This window comes from Elaeis guineensis, chromosome 2 (genome assembly GCF_000442705.2).
Source record: "Elaeis guineensis isolate ETL-2024a chromosome 2, EG11, whole genome shotgun sequence".
NCBI classification, from domain to species: Eukaryota; Viridiplantae; Streptophyta; class Magnoliopsida; order Arecales; family Arecaceae; genus Elaeis; species Elaeis guineensis.
Genome location: NC_025994.2, coordinates 2,339,732 through 2,350,362, shown reverse-complemented (window position 1 = coordinate 2,350,362; position 10,631 = coordinate 2,339,732). Strand labels below are relative to the sequence as shown.

General features: G+C 34.7%; 1 protein-coding gene across 2 annotated transcripts in view; it reads left to right on the top strand.

Moving 5' to 3' along the window:
• The first annotated feature begins 437 nt into the window (after positions 1-437).
• LOC105033201 (uncharacterized) overlaps positions 438-10,631 on the top strand; it is a 34,506-nt gene continuing 24,312 nt past the window's right edge. The window contains exons 1-5 of one of the 2 annotated variants that reach the window (XM_073251289.1): positions 438-598; positions 682-935; positions 1,001-1,222; positions 1,318-1,414; positions 1,520-1,589. The gene's annotated coding sequence lies outside the window, so the exon portion shown is untranslated. Of the gene's footprint in view, positions 599-681; positions 1,223-1,317; positions 1,415-1,519; positions 1,590-10,631 lie in introns of both variants that reach the window. The other variant, XM_010907887.4, reaches the window with a different exon arrangement.

Genomic DNA, 10,631 nt, shown 5'->3' with positions numbered 1-10,631 from the left:
TGATTAGAGATGGATAAAAATTTAGATTTACATGAAGAGAAAGCTTTTCAATAAGAAAAACAAACATTAGTCGAGCTTGTGGTTGATGAAGAACTTGTAATGGCACCTTTGAATAGGGCTGATCTCCCATCCAACGAAGTTGAAGCTGATTTTGTATTTAATCTTGATGAGTCGGAGGGCGACGATCCGTTCATAAATGATGATGAGATAGAAGACAACACATATATCGATTACTGTGATTCAGACGAGGATCCACACATCGAGAAAGATACGAATATTGATGAGTAGATCTATATTCTTCATTCAATTTTATCTTCCAATAATGGCATGCGATATAATTGTATTCATTAGAATATTATTTGATTTCTATTATTATTATTTAATATTATATTTATTTATATCTCAATTTCTGTAGATATGGCACCAGGAGACAGATGACGACGTTCACATTCACAGCTAGCTGCAGATACCTCGGAGGTTGAGGCACCTCCATCGATCTCCGTTGCCGCACCATGTTTACTGTCAGAGGGTCCTGCACCGACAGGTCCCAATAAGCCGAATCCCAATGTGGCGGGTCCCAGTGAGGCAGATCCCAATGGTATTAATTATTATACTTTATATATAATAAAATTTGATTCTTTTTTTTGGATCATACTAATGATTTATTTATTATTATTTTAGGTGAGTTCTTATCGATGGTGAGGTGAAGGCGAGGTCCATCGAAGAACCTCGCTCTGGAGCATTGGAGATGCGAGCACCCGGGATAGCATCTCCAGATCAAGATACCGGTCGGCTACACCAAACCCATTAGGAGATGGTGTGAGCCATGGCAGACTAAGTTGGGCATCATATGCCACAGTTATACTCCCATGATGTTCTTCGTTTGGCATCACATTCTACCGACTCAGAGAGATATTTTCTACACCCACTTACAAGTAAAATAAATTATATTATGAATATTTAATTTGTATAGTATTCTTCTAATATTTGTTATTGACAGGATATATTTGACATCGCTGATTTTGAGGAGGATCATGTGAGGCGAGCCATCGACACTCAATTATCGTTGCATTTCAAGGACTATCACCATGACATGCATCAGTATTGGTATTGGGTGGTGTAGGATCATGGGGAGGAGGCAGTACGGCAGCAACCCTATAATAGCATCACCATGGACGATTGGACTACCATATGCCGGCATTGCGAAGATCCGATATATTAGGTTACACATCTAAACTTTTTTTTAGAGTTTAATGACTTAATCATTTATTCTTAAATTAAATTTTTTATTTACTAATTTTACTGGTAATTTTATAGAGACGATGTGTCCAAAATACGATGATCCAGGCGAGACAGACTGTGCCGCATTGTGGGGGTTTGAAATCATTTGCTCATCACATGGAGCACATGATAGGTAATTTTTAATTTCTAATTAGCATATAATTCTCTAGTTATTTAAATTTTTTTTAGTTAATTCTCAAATTGGAGAGAGATGCCAAGAGTAGCGACTTCCTGGTAGGATCGATATTGACCAGCGGACCCATCAGCGACAGTCGGGAGAGTTGACGACGGGGAGCTAGGAGCACTTTGTAAGTTTTTTCAATTATTTTTCATTCGCAATCTGATTTTTATTATAAAATTAAAATAATTATAATTTTAATTTTTAAGATCGTATGACAGACACGAGATCCCAGCCTATCCCTGAGTGCTCGATCGCACCTATAGATGATGAGATCTGTGATCGGATGCTCGATGTGAGATCCTATTATGTTAGGGATTTAGGTTATGGGATCACTGCTCCCTCATCCTCACACTCATCTAGGATAGACATCCATTCTGTGTGCGAGGCTTGACTGACGGAGGTGCAGAGATAGGTTGTCGAGGATCGACAGCGAGCTCAGGAGTTGGCTGCACGCATCGACGACTATCAGCACTTTCAGATCTAGATGATGGAATGGATGGCACAGATGGAGCAGACGATACAGCTGATGAGGCAGTAGCAGGCCAATCTGAGCTCCACCATCGATCCGAGCTCCATCAAGCACTCCCCATCCCCAACTCGTTCTCTAGGTGTCGATATTTGATGTCTTATTGATGTATTTTTTTTTATTTTAAATATCTTATAATTTTAATTTAATATAATAAAATAATAAAATTTATTTATCAATTTATTATGTAAAATTTTTATTTTTATTTTTTTAATTTATAAAAAATATTATACATATAAATTTAAAATATATATTCATAATTTTTTAAAAAAATATGACTAAATTATTAGTGACAAAATTATTTTCAATAAAATATTCATCATTAAAAATATTTTACTAACATAATTTAATTTATCAATAAATATATAATTAACAATGATGAAAAATTATTCATCATAAATAATTTTTAGCGACGTAAATTTTTATCAAAAATTATCTTATTTGCAATGAAATTTCTCATCACTAATATTATTTAATTTTATTAATTTTTTATTAAATTAATAGTGATGAATTATTTTTATTATAAAAAATATTTTTTATGACGTAAATTTTTCATCGCTAAAATTTTTACAAATAATAGCGATAAAAATATTTTTATCGTTATTAATTTTTTATTTATCACCGACGGTTTCTTTCATCATAAATATCTTTTTTTAGATTAAAATTTTTTTCATCTTTTTTTAATGATGAAAAATATTTATCATAAATATCTTTTATTAGCGATAATTTTTTTTTATCATAAAATATTATCAACAATGAGATTATTTGTGATGAAATATTAGTGACCAAAATTTTATCGCTAATATGTATTAGCGATGAAAATCGATTATTAGTGGTGAAAAATTTCATCGCTAATAACCAGTTTTGTTGTAGTGATCAGATTGATCCAAACATCAATCAAATTTGATCGTCTATAATTCGGTTGAGATTGATCAGATCTATCTCTAGATCAGCTAGACACTGATCAGATCTAAGCCGACCATCTGTAGATCGATCGACGTTGAGCAGGTTGGACCGCCTTCAAATCAACAAAGCATCAATTAGATTTAATCATCTCCAAATCGATCAAATATCGATTAGATCTACCTCCAGACCAGTTAGACGCCACTAGATCTAGACTAACCATTTGTAGATCGACTGACACTGATCAAATTGGACTGCCTCCAAATTGATAAAGCGTCAAATGAATTCGATCATCTCCAGATCAGCTAGATGTTGATCAGATCTGACCATCTCTAGATCGATTGATGTCGATCAGATTTGACCATCTTCAGATCAGTCCACGTCGATCGAATCTAACCATCTTCAGATCATCCCAAACGCCTATTAGAATAGAATTCACAACCCTCTTAGGAAGATCTGTGCTCTATTTTTTACCATCACAAGTCAAGTAGATTGATTAACAACCTCCAGACTATCCTAGTTGGGCTCAAAACTGGGGGGGGGGGCATATGATCCAAACAAGGAAGAAGATCAGAGCATACCAGAATCCAAATAAAGGAGATTTCTAAATCATGACAGATTCATACTTCCTCATCTGTATCTCAAAATTTAAATTTTTGATGAGATCCAAATAAAGAGATCGCAACATCCAAATAAAAAAAAAGGATCACAGCATCCAAATAAGAAAAAAATCGTAGCATCCAAATAAAGAAGGAGATCGCAGTATCCAAATAAGGAATAAGATTATGAAAATTTTTTAATATTCAAATCATGATAGATCTATACTTTCTCATCAATATTTCAAAATTTAAATTTTTGGTGGGATCCAAATAAAGAAGGAGATATCAGCATCCAAATAAAGGAGATTATCAAATTTTTTTGATTTTTGAATCATGACAGATTCATACTTCTTCATCTATATTTCAAAACTTAAACTCTTGGTGAGATGCAAGAAAGGAAGGAGATCATGATAGATTAAAATTCAAACAAGAAAAAAGATTACAAAAATTCTTTGAATTCCATCCCCTAAATCATCATGGATCCATACTTCATCATCTATCTGAACAGAATTAAGGATATTCCAATAGAACAGGCTCTAAGAGGGAAAGACTCCCACAACTCAAAGCTTTCATGGCCAGAGACTCTCAAGTCCTCATCCATCATTCTATTTTCTTTCCTTCTTGCAGGTCCATAGGTCTTTGAGCACCCGAGCCGAGGTAAATATCAATATTGAGTCGAGGCAAATATGAAAATTGAGCCAAGGTAAAGCACAAGACTGAGCTGAGGCAAAGCTCAAGATCGAGCCGAGGCAAAGATTAAGATCAGGCCCAGGCAAAGATCAAAATCGAGGCCAAGCTATCATATCCAAGATGGAGCTAAGGCAAAGATCAAAATTGAGCTGAGATAAAAATCAAAATTGAGCTGAGGCAAAGATGAAGATCAAGCCGAAGCAAAGATTAAGACCGAACCAAAGCAAAGATCAAAACTAAAGCCAAGCTCCTGAAGCCGATCTCTCAAAAATCAACCTCCAAAGGTTGATCCCATAAAAGTGAGTTCCTAAAAGTCAAAAGGTCAACCTATTGAAGTTAAGCTCCTGGAGGCCGAGATGAAAAGATTGACTTAAGAATGCCAACCTAAGAAAGCCGATTAGAGGCAAACTAACTAAAATAGAGTAGCACAACTCTAAGCATCTATTATTTTATTATTATTATTTCAAATTTCAATCTGACTTAGGAATTAGAGGGTCTAGTCAGAGCCAATCCAGTAAGTTCTTTCATTCTTTGTGTGCAGATCCATAATGATATCGGCCAAAAGGCACTCCTTGCCCACGGGCAAGTCGAGTGGAGCCCTTAAGCACTCCAACCATCCAGGCCAAAGACCTCACTGACCAAGAAGTAAAAGATCCTTGAAGGCATCTTATTTCCAAATAAGAATAGCCATGAGAAGGACATCTCATTTCTGAACAAGAATTGCCACGGAAAGACCCTCGAATGTGCCTCATTTTCAAACGAGAATAGCCATGAGAAGGGTACCTCATTTGTGAATGAAAATAGCCATGGATAGATCCTCGAAAGTACATCATTTCTGAATGAGAATAGCCACGAGAAGGGTGTCTCATTTTTGAATGAGAATAGCCATGAGAAGAATACCCTGTTTCCGAACGAGAATAACCATAGGAAGATCCTCAAAGGTACCTCATTTCTAAACAAGAATAGCCATGAAAAGTGCCTCATTTTTTAATGAGAATAGCCAAGGGAAGACCCTTGAAGGTGCCTCAATTCTAAATGAAAATAGTTATGAGAAGGACATCTCATTTCTGAATGAGAATAGCCATGGAAAGATTCTTGAAGGTGCCTCATTTTCAACCAAAAATAGCCATGAGAAAGGTAGCTCATTTTTGAATGAGCATGTCATAAGAAGGGCACCTCATTTCCAAAACAGCATAGCCATGAGAAGATCATCGAAGGTGCCTCATTTTTGAATGAGAATAACCATGAGAAGGGCACCTCATTTCTAAATAAGAATAGCTACGAGAAGGGTGCCTCATTTCTAAATGAGATTAGCCATAGGAAGACCTTCGAAGATACCTCATTTTTGAATAAGAATAGCCACGAGAAGGGCATCTCATTTCTGAATAAGAATAGTCATGAGAAGACCCTCAAAGGTACCTCATTTTTGAATGAGAATAGCCATAAGAATATCACCTCATTTCTGAATGAGAATAGTCATAGAAAGACCCTCGAAGGTGTCTTATTTCTAAATGAGAATAATCATTGAGAATTATGTCCCAAAGCCAATCATCAGCCCATTGATGGTTAAGCTTATTTTGTAAATATATATGAATTGATAAATTAATAAAATTATTATTTGATTTTTTTATTACAAAGTAGTATACATCTTCTTAATGAACTCCAATATTATAATGAAGTTCTTAGGATTATCTTAATCAATATAGGAGGATATATCATTTAGTCCTTAAAATTGGTTCACGATCAAATGATATGCTATTATTAGGATGATAGCGATTATCAAGTATAGGTCGTTGTGTATCATATGCGTTGGTTGTCATCATAATCAAGAGGTGTGGAGACACTGGTATGACATACAAATGAGATATAGAAGTATATCTCATTGAATGTGACCAATTGCTGAACACTCTGCTGTCAAGAATAGCTCGCGAATGATATGCGTATAAGTGTCCCTCCGACTTGAGATCACCATGGTGACTTGCAAGCAACTTACTGTACTTTGTTGTCAGACTATCTAAATTTTTAATTTAGTGACGGAAGGTTTATGGATACAGTCAAGTATTTATAAAGTTGGTGTGTAAGATGAAATTGATCCCTCCGAATAAGTAGGAGTTAATGCATCAGTATGTTTCAATTCAGTAAAATCTTGGACAGGATAATTTATGTGATGGATTTGAAAGATTGAAACATAATGTGGCTGACTATTTTAGGGTCGACAGTTAAACCTCAAGTCATCTTGAGTATTAGGGTTAAAGAAATGAATTATACGGTAATCATATGCCAATAGGTTCATGAATGATGCTTTACAGTCTTTTAACCTATCCAGATGTTGGGTACCATTGCTAATAGTCACTTTGATTGGTATAAGAAGATTATTTTTATACTATCAGCTTAGATTTGAATCTATAAAGTCACACTCAAAAGAAGTTTCTAACTGATCATGTGGCTGATCAACGATTGAAAATCATTCTAAGATTTAATTATCAATTCGATTGATGATTAATCTCGTGCAAAAGTTGTAATAAATTAATTCACTAATTATTAATGAATTATAGGAGGATTGATTAGTGATTAGATTGTTAATTAACTTAATTTGATTGAGTATTAAAGTTTGAATTAAATCTAATTAAATTGGATTCAATTTGGTTTGACCCGATTGGTTATGAGATGACCTAATCGCTAAAGGTGTTCAATTTCTGATTCGAACTCAATTAATTTTTAATTTGATTAGAATTTAATCGAGACTATTTGCTACCTAATTGGATTAAATGATCTAATTAGGTCTAACCTAATTTGATTAGATCAAGAACCTAATTAGATAAGAATACAAATTCGAATTCGAATGGAACAAGAACACCTCTTGCACCACCTTTCACTGCGCCCTGCTTTTCTCCACATGTGAAAGTAGTTTTCACATGGAATATTTTATGTCCAAAAGGTGTGTGATGCCTTCTTCTGATCCTATTTGGATTAGAGTTTGGTTGGTTTAAGTTTGAATTAAAATTAATTTGAAATCAAACTTAAACCTAGAGTCCAAATTTTGTGGGACTCTTCCTTGCCACCGATCAGCTTTCTCTCTCACATGCAAATGATATTTGCATGAGTTTTTTGCACCAATCTAAGGTTTGTCACCCCCCTTTCTGAGTCCCTAAGATGTGGATTGAGTTTGGCTCAAATTAGAGTTCAAATCTGATTTGAATTCATGATAAGATCAAACCCTATTTGAACCTGAACCAAAACATTCAAACTCTATCCTCATCTTGATGGGACACCACCTTAAGAAGGGGTATTTTTTGTGTGCCCCATCAGATGAATTTTTGGTGTGAGAGAACCTCAAAGAGGGCATGAAAAATCAAAGAGAAGGTGTGGGCGTCCGTGCATGAGAAATCGAAGAAGAAAGTTCCTCTTTGGGCGTGAGATCAAGGGTGGGCTTCTAGGGCTTCCTAGTTCTAATTTTGTGAGAAAGAAAAACAAAAGAAGTTTTGTTCTTTTTCTTCCACACCATCTCCTCCTTGAAAAACTCCATCTTTTGATCTGGAGGTGTCTATTCGATCTGAAGAAAGGAGTCTCTATCAGCCATCCAGAGCCTTCGATGTGAGCTAGCACTCTCGAGAAAGATGATCTGTTTGGGACTTTGAGTGGACAACCTGTAGAGGCCGGATGCACTGTGTACTTGACATAAAAAAAAACCTCCTACCATGTTCATTAGTAGCAGTAATCATCGATCCGTGATCAGATAATGAGTTCTAAACTCATCGGATCAGATCTAACAGTTAGATCTAATTTAGGGCATCGATACGATCGATGCAGTCTTTTATATTAAATCAAATTTTTTTGTGTAATATTTTCATATCATTGATCTTTAGAAAGATAGTTTAGATATGATCTAAAGCATGTGTAAGAGATTAAATAGTTTAATCTATTGCTTTCGCTATAAAAATTTTAAAAAATGCATGCTTTGAATTGCTTGTTTTCCAACAATGGTATCAGAGCTTTGGTTTCTCATGACATAAATTTTTTACATAAATCTAATATAAATTAATTTTAATTATTTAGATTAGGTCTAAATAATTAATCTAGAATCTGAATAGTGTAGTAATCTAATTGGATAGATCTCCATAGCCATCCGGTCATAAGAGAAAGTAAGATTTTATGACTATCTCCTCTCATTCAATGGAATTTTTCTATGACGTGTAGGGGTGCTACATGATCTTTTCTATGAAGATGAATAATAAAAAGATTTTAAAATTTTATTTTAGATCTAAAATAATATATATCTTAGAATTGAAATTAGGATTTTGATCATTGTATGATTGTTTGTAAAAATATTTTATAAAATCTGAAACTATTTTTAAACATCGAACTCCAACCCTTGTCAGTCCAAAACTTAATTGAGAATGAAATGATCGAGATTTAAGAATCAAATATCTAAGGTATTAATTTTATAATTCATGGGTTAATCGGTTAGCTCGAGTCAAGTCCATTTAACTGGATTAGACTTAGGATTAGAAATCATTGATAATAGACCATATTAGTAATTGATCAAATCTAATTAAAAGTTAATTCTGATTAGGTTAATTTTTTTTGATCAATTCTCAATAGTTGTAGTTGGTCGAGTCCATGTCTTTAATTAGACTAAGATGGACCTTGATCGTAGTCCCATGGTCAAACTCAAATCTATAAGTTGATCAAATTGAAACTAACTAACCAGTTGGTGTCTAAGATAAATTTAACAGTCTTGATCGATGGTCATTAATTGAGAGCTACTCGTATAGATTAAGTCTATATAAGTTAATGGCATATCTCTTCCATTGATCTCACTTATCTGGCTAACATGGTCAATCATGTTTTGATTAGATCACTTAATGATTGCGGTCAACCCATGCTAACTAAAAAATCAGTATGACTAATTTAGGTGCCCCTAGTTCAACTTGTCTTGAGTCCTCTTTATGATTTGATGAAATCAGTGGGAAGATTTATGACTAGTTGGGTGGACCAAATTAAATCCAATCTTCTTTAATCTGACTTAATGAAGTCAGTGGAAGGATTAAGAATAATTGATCAAGTATTTTCTCATCTATCAATTCAATTAATTAAATCTTCTAAAATTATTAAGTCTCTAAAAATAAAATAATTATAGTGATGACTAGATCATAGCCTCTCATTAAGTTGGATAATAATGGATCTAATAGTTAGATGATCATTGGATGGCCCAAAGGCCTGGTGCTCATCTGCTATTAGAATTATCATTCATAATATGATGACTCAGTCGAGTCTCTCTTATGGGTGATCAGGATAACCTACCAAAATCGGATCTGACATTTGTGGTTAGATTTCTGAGTATGATGATATTAATGGTTGGACCTAACTAGACCTTTTAGTGGAGGTCAAAGCCTACTGTTAGGATCTTGGGATAAAATTAATTACTAAAATTTATTTGGTGAAATAATTGATTAAGAACCTACCCATAGGATGCACATGGGTGAGCTAGCCAAAGTTGGGCTCATATGCAATTGTGTGGATTCTAGTACCCACTAAAAAATTAGGATAATTCCTCAAATTGGAGGTAGAGGCTATCAATTCGACTAAAATAGTGGGAGAATATTTAAACTAAAGTCTATATCTTTAGGCTTAATCGATTCATATACTAATTAGGTTTTGATTTTTCTTTTACAGTTATGGCCACCAACTTGTCACTCCGATCGCTGTTAGACAGTGATAAATTGAGAAGATCCAATTTCGATAGCCGCTATCAAAAATTGAAGATAGTTCTAGAGTATGAGTGGATCTTATACGTGCTAACAGATCCGATACTTGAGGAACCCACTCTCAATGCTCGTGGTGCAGATCGAGATACTTACTTGAAATGGCTTAATGACTGCATCACAGTGTGTTGTATCATGCGAGTGGCCATGAACGATGAGTTCAATCGCAAATTCGAAGAAGCTCAGCCAGAAAAAATGCTCAAAGTGTTGAATGATTCTTTTGGCACTCCCGATGATGTTGAGCGACACAAGATCAATTGTACCATTTTTAATGTCAGGACGAGAGGAGAGGCATCGGTAACTGATCATATATTGTATATGATCGAACAGATCGAGCACCTCAGCAAGCTTATCTTTCTCTTGCACGAGCAGCTTGGGAAAGATGCGATTCTGAATTTTCTGTTGAAGTCCTACTTACCGTTTCTTAGTCATTATCAAATGACGAAGTCTGTAGTAAACTACCACGATCTGTTGGAGTTGTTGTAGACTATTGAGAAAGATCACCAGCTCCACAAGGAGATGGTGAATGTAATGGGATGATCTTCTTTAGGTAGACATCATGCCTTTAAGAAAGAAAAGAAAAAAAAAAGTGCCAAGTGCTGGGGGTCAGACCATGAAGTCTAAGTCCAAGTCCGATCAAAGTCAGACAGAGTACTTCTACTGTAGGAAGCAGGATCATTGAAAGA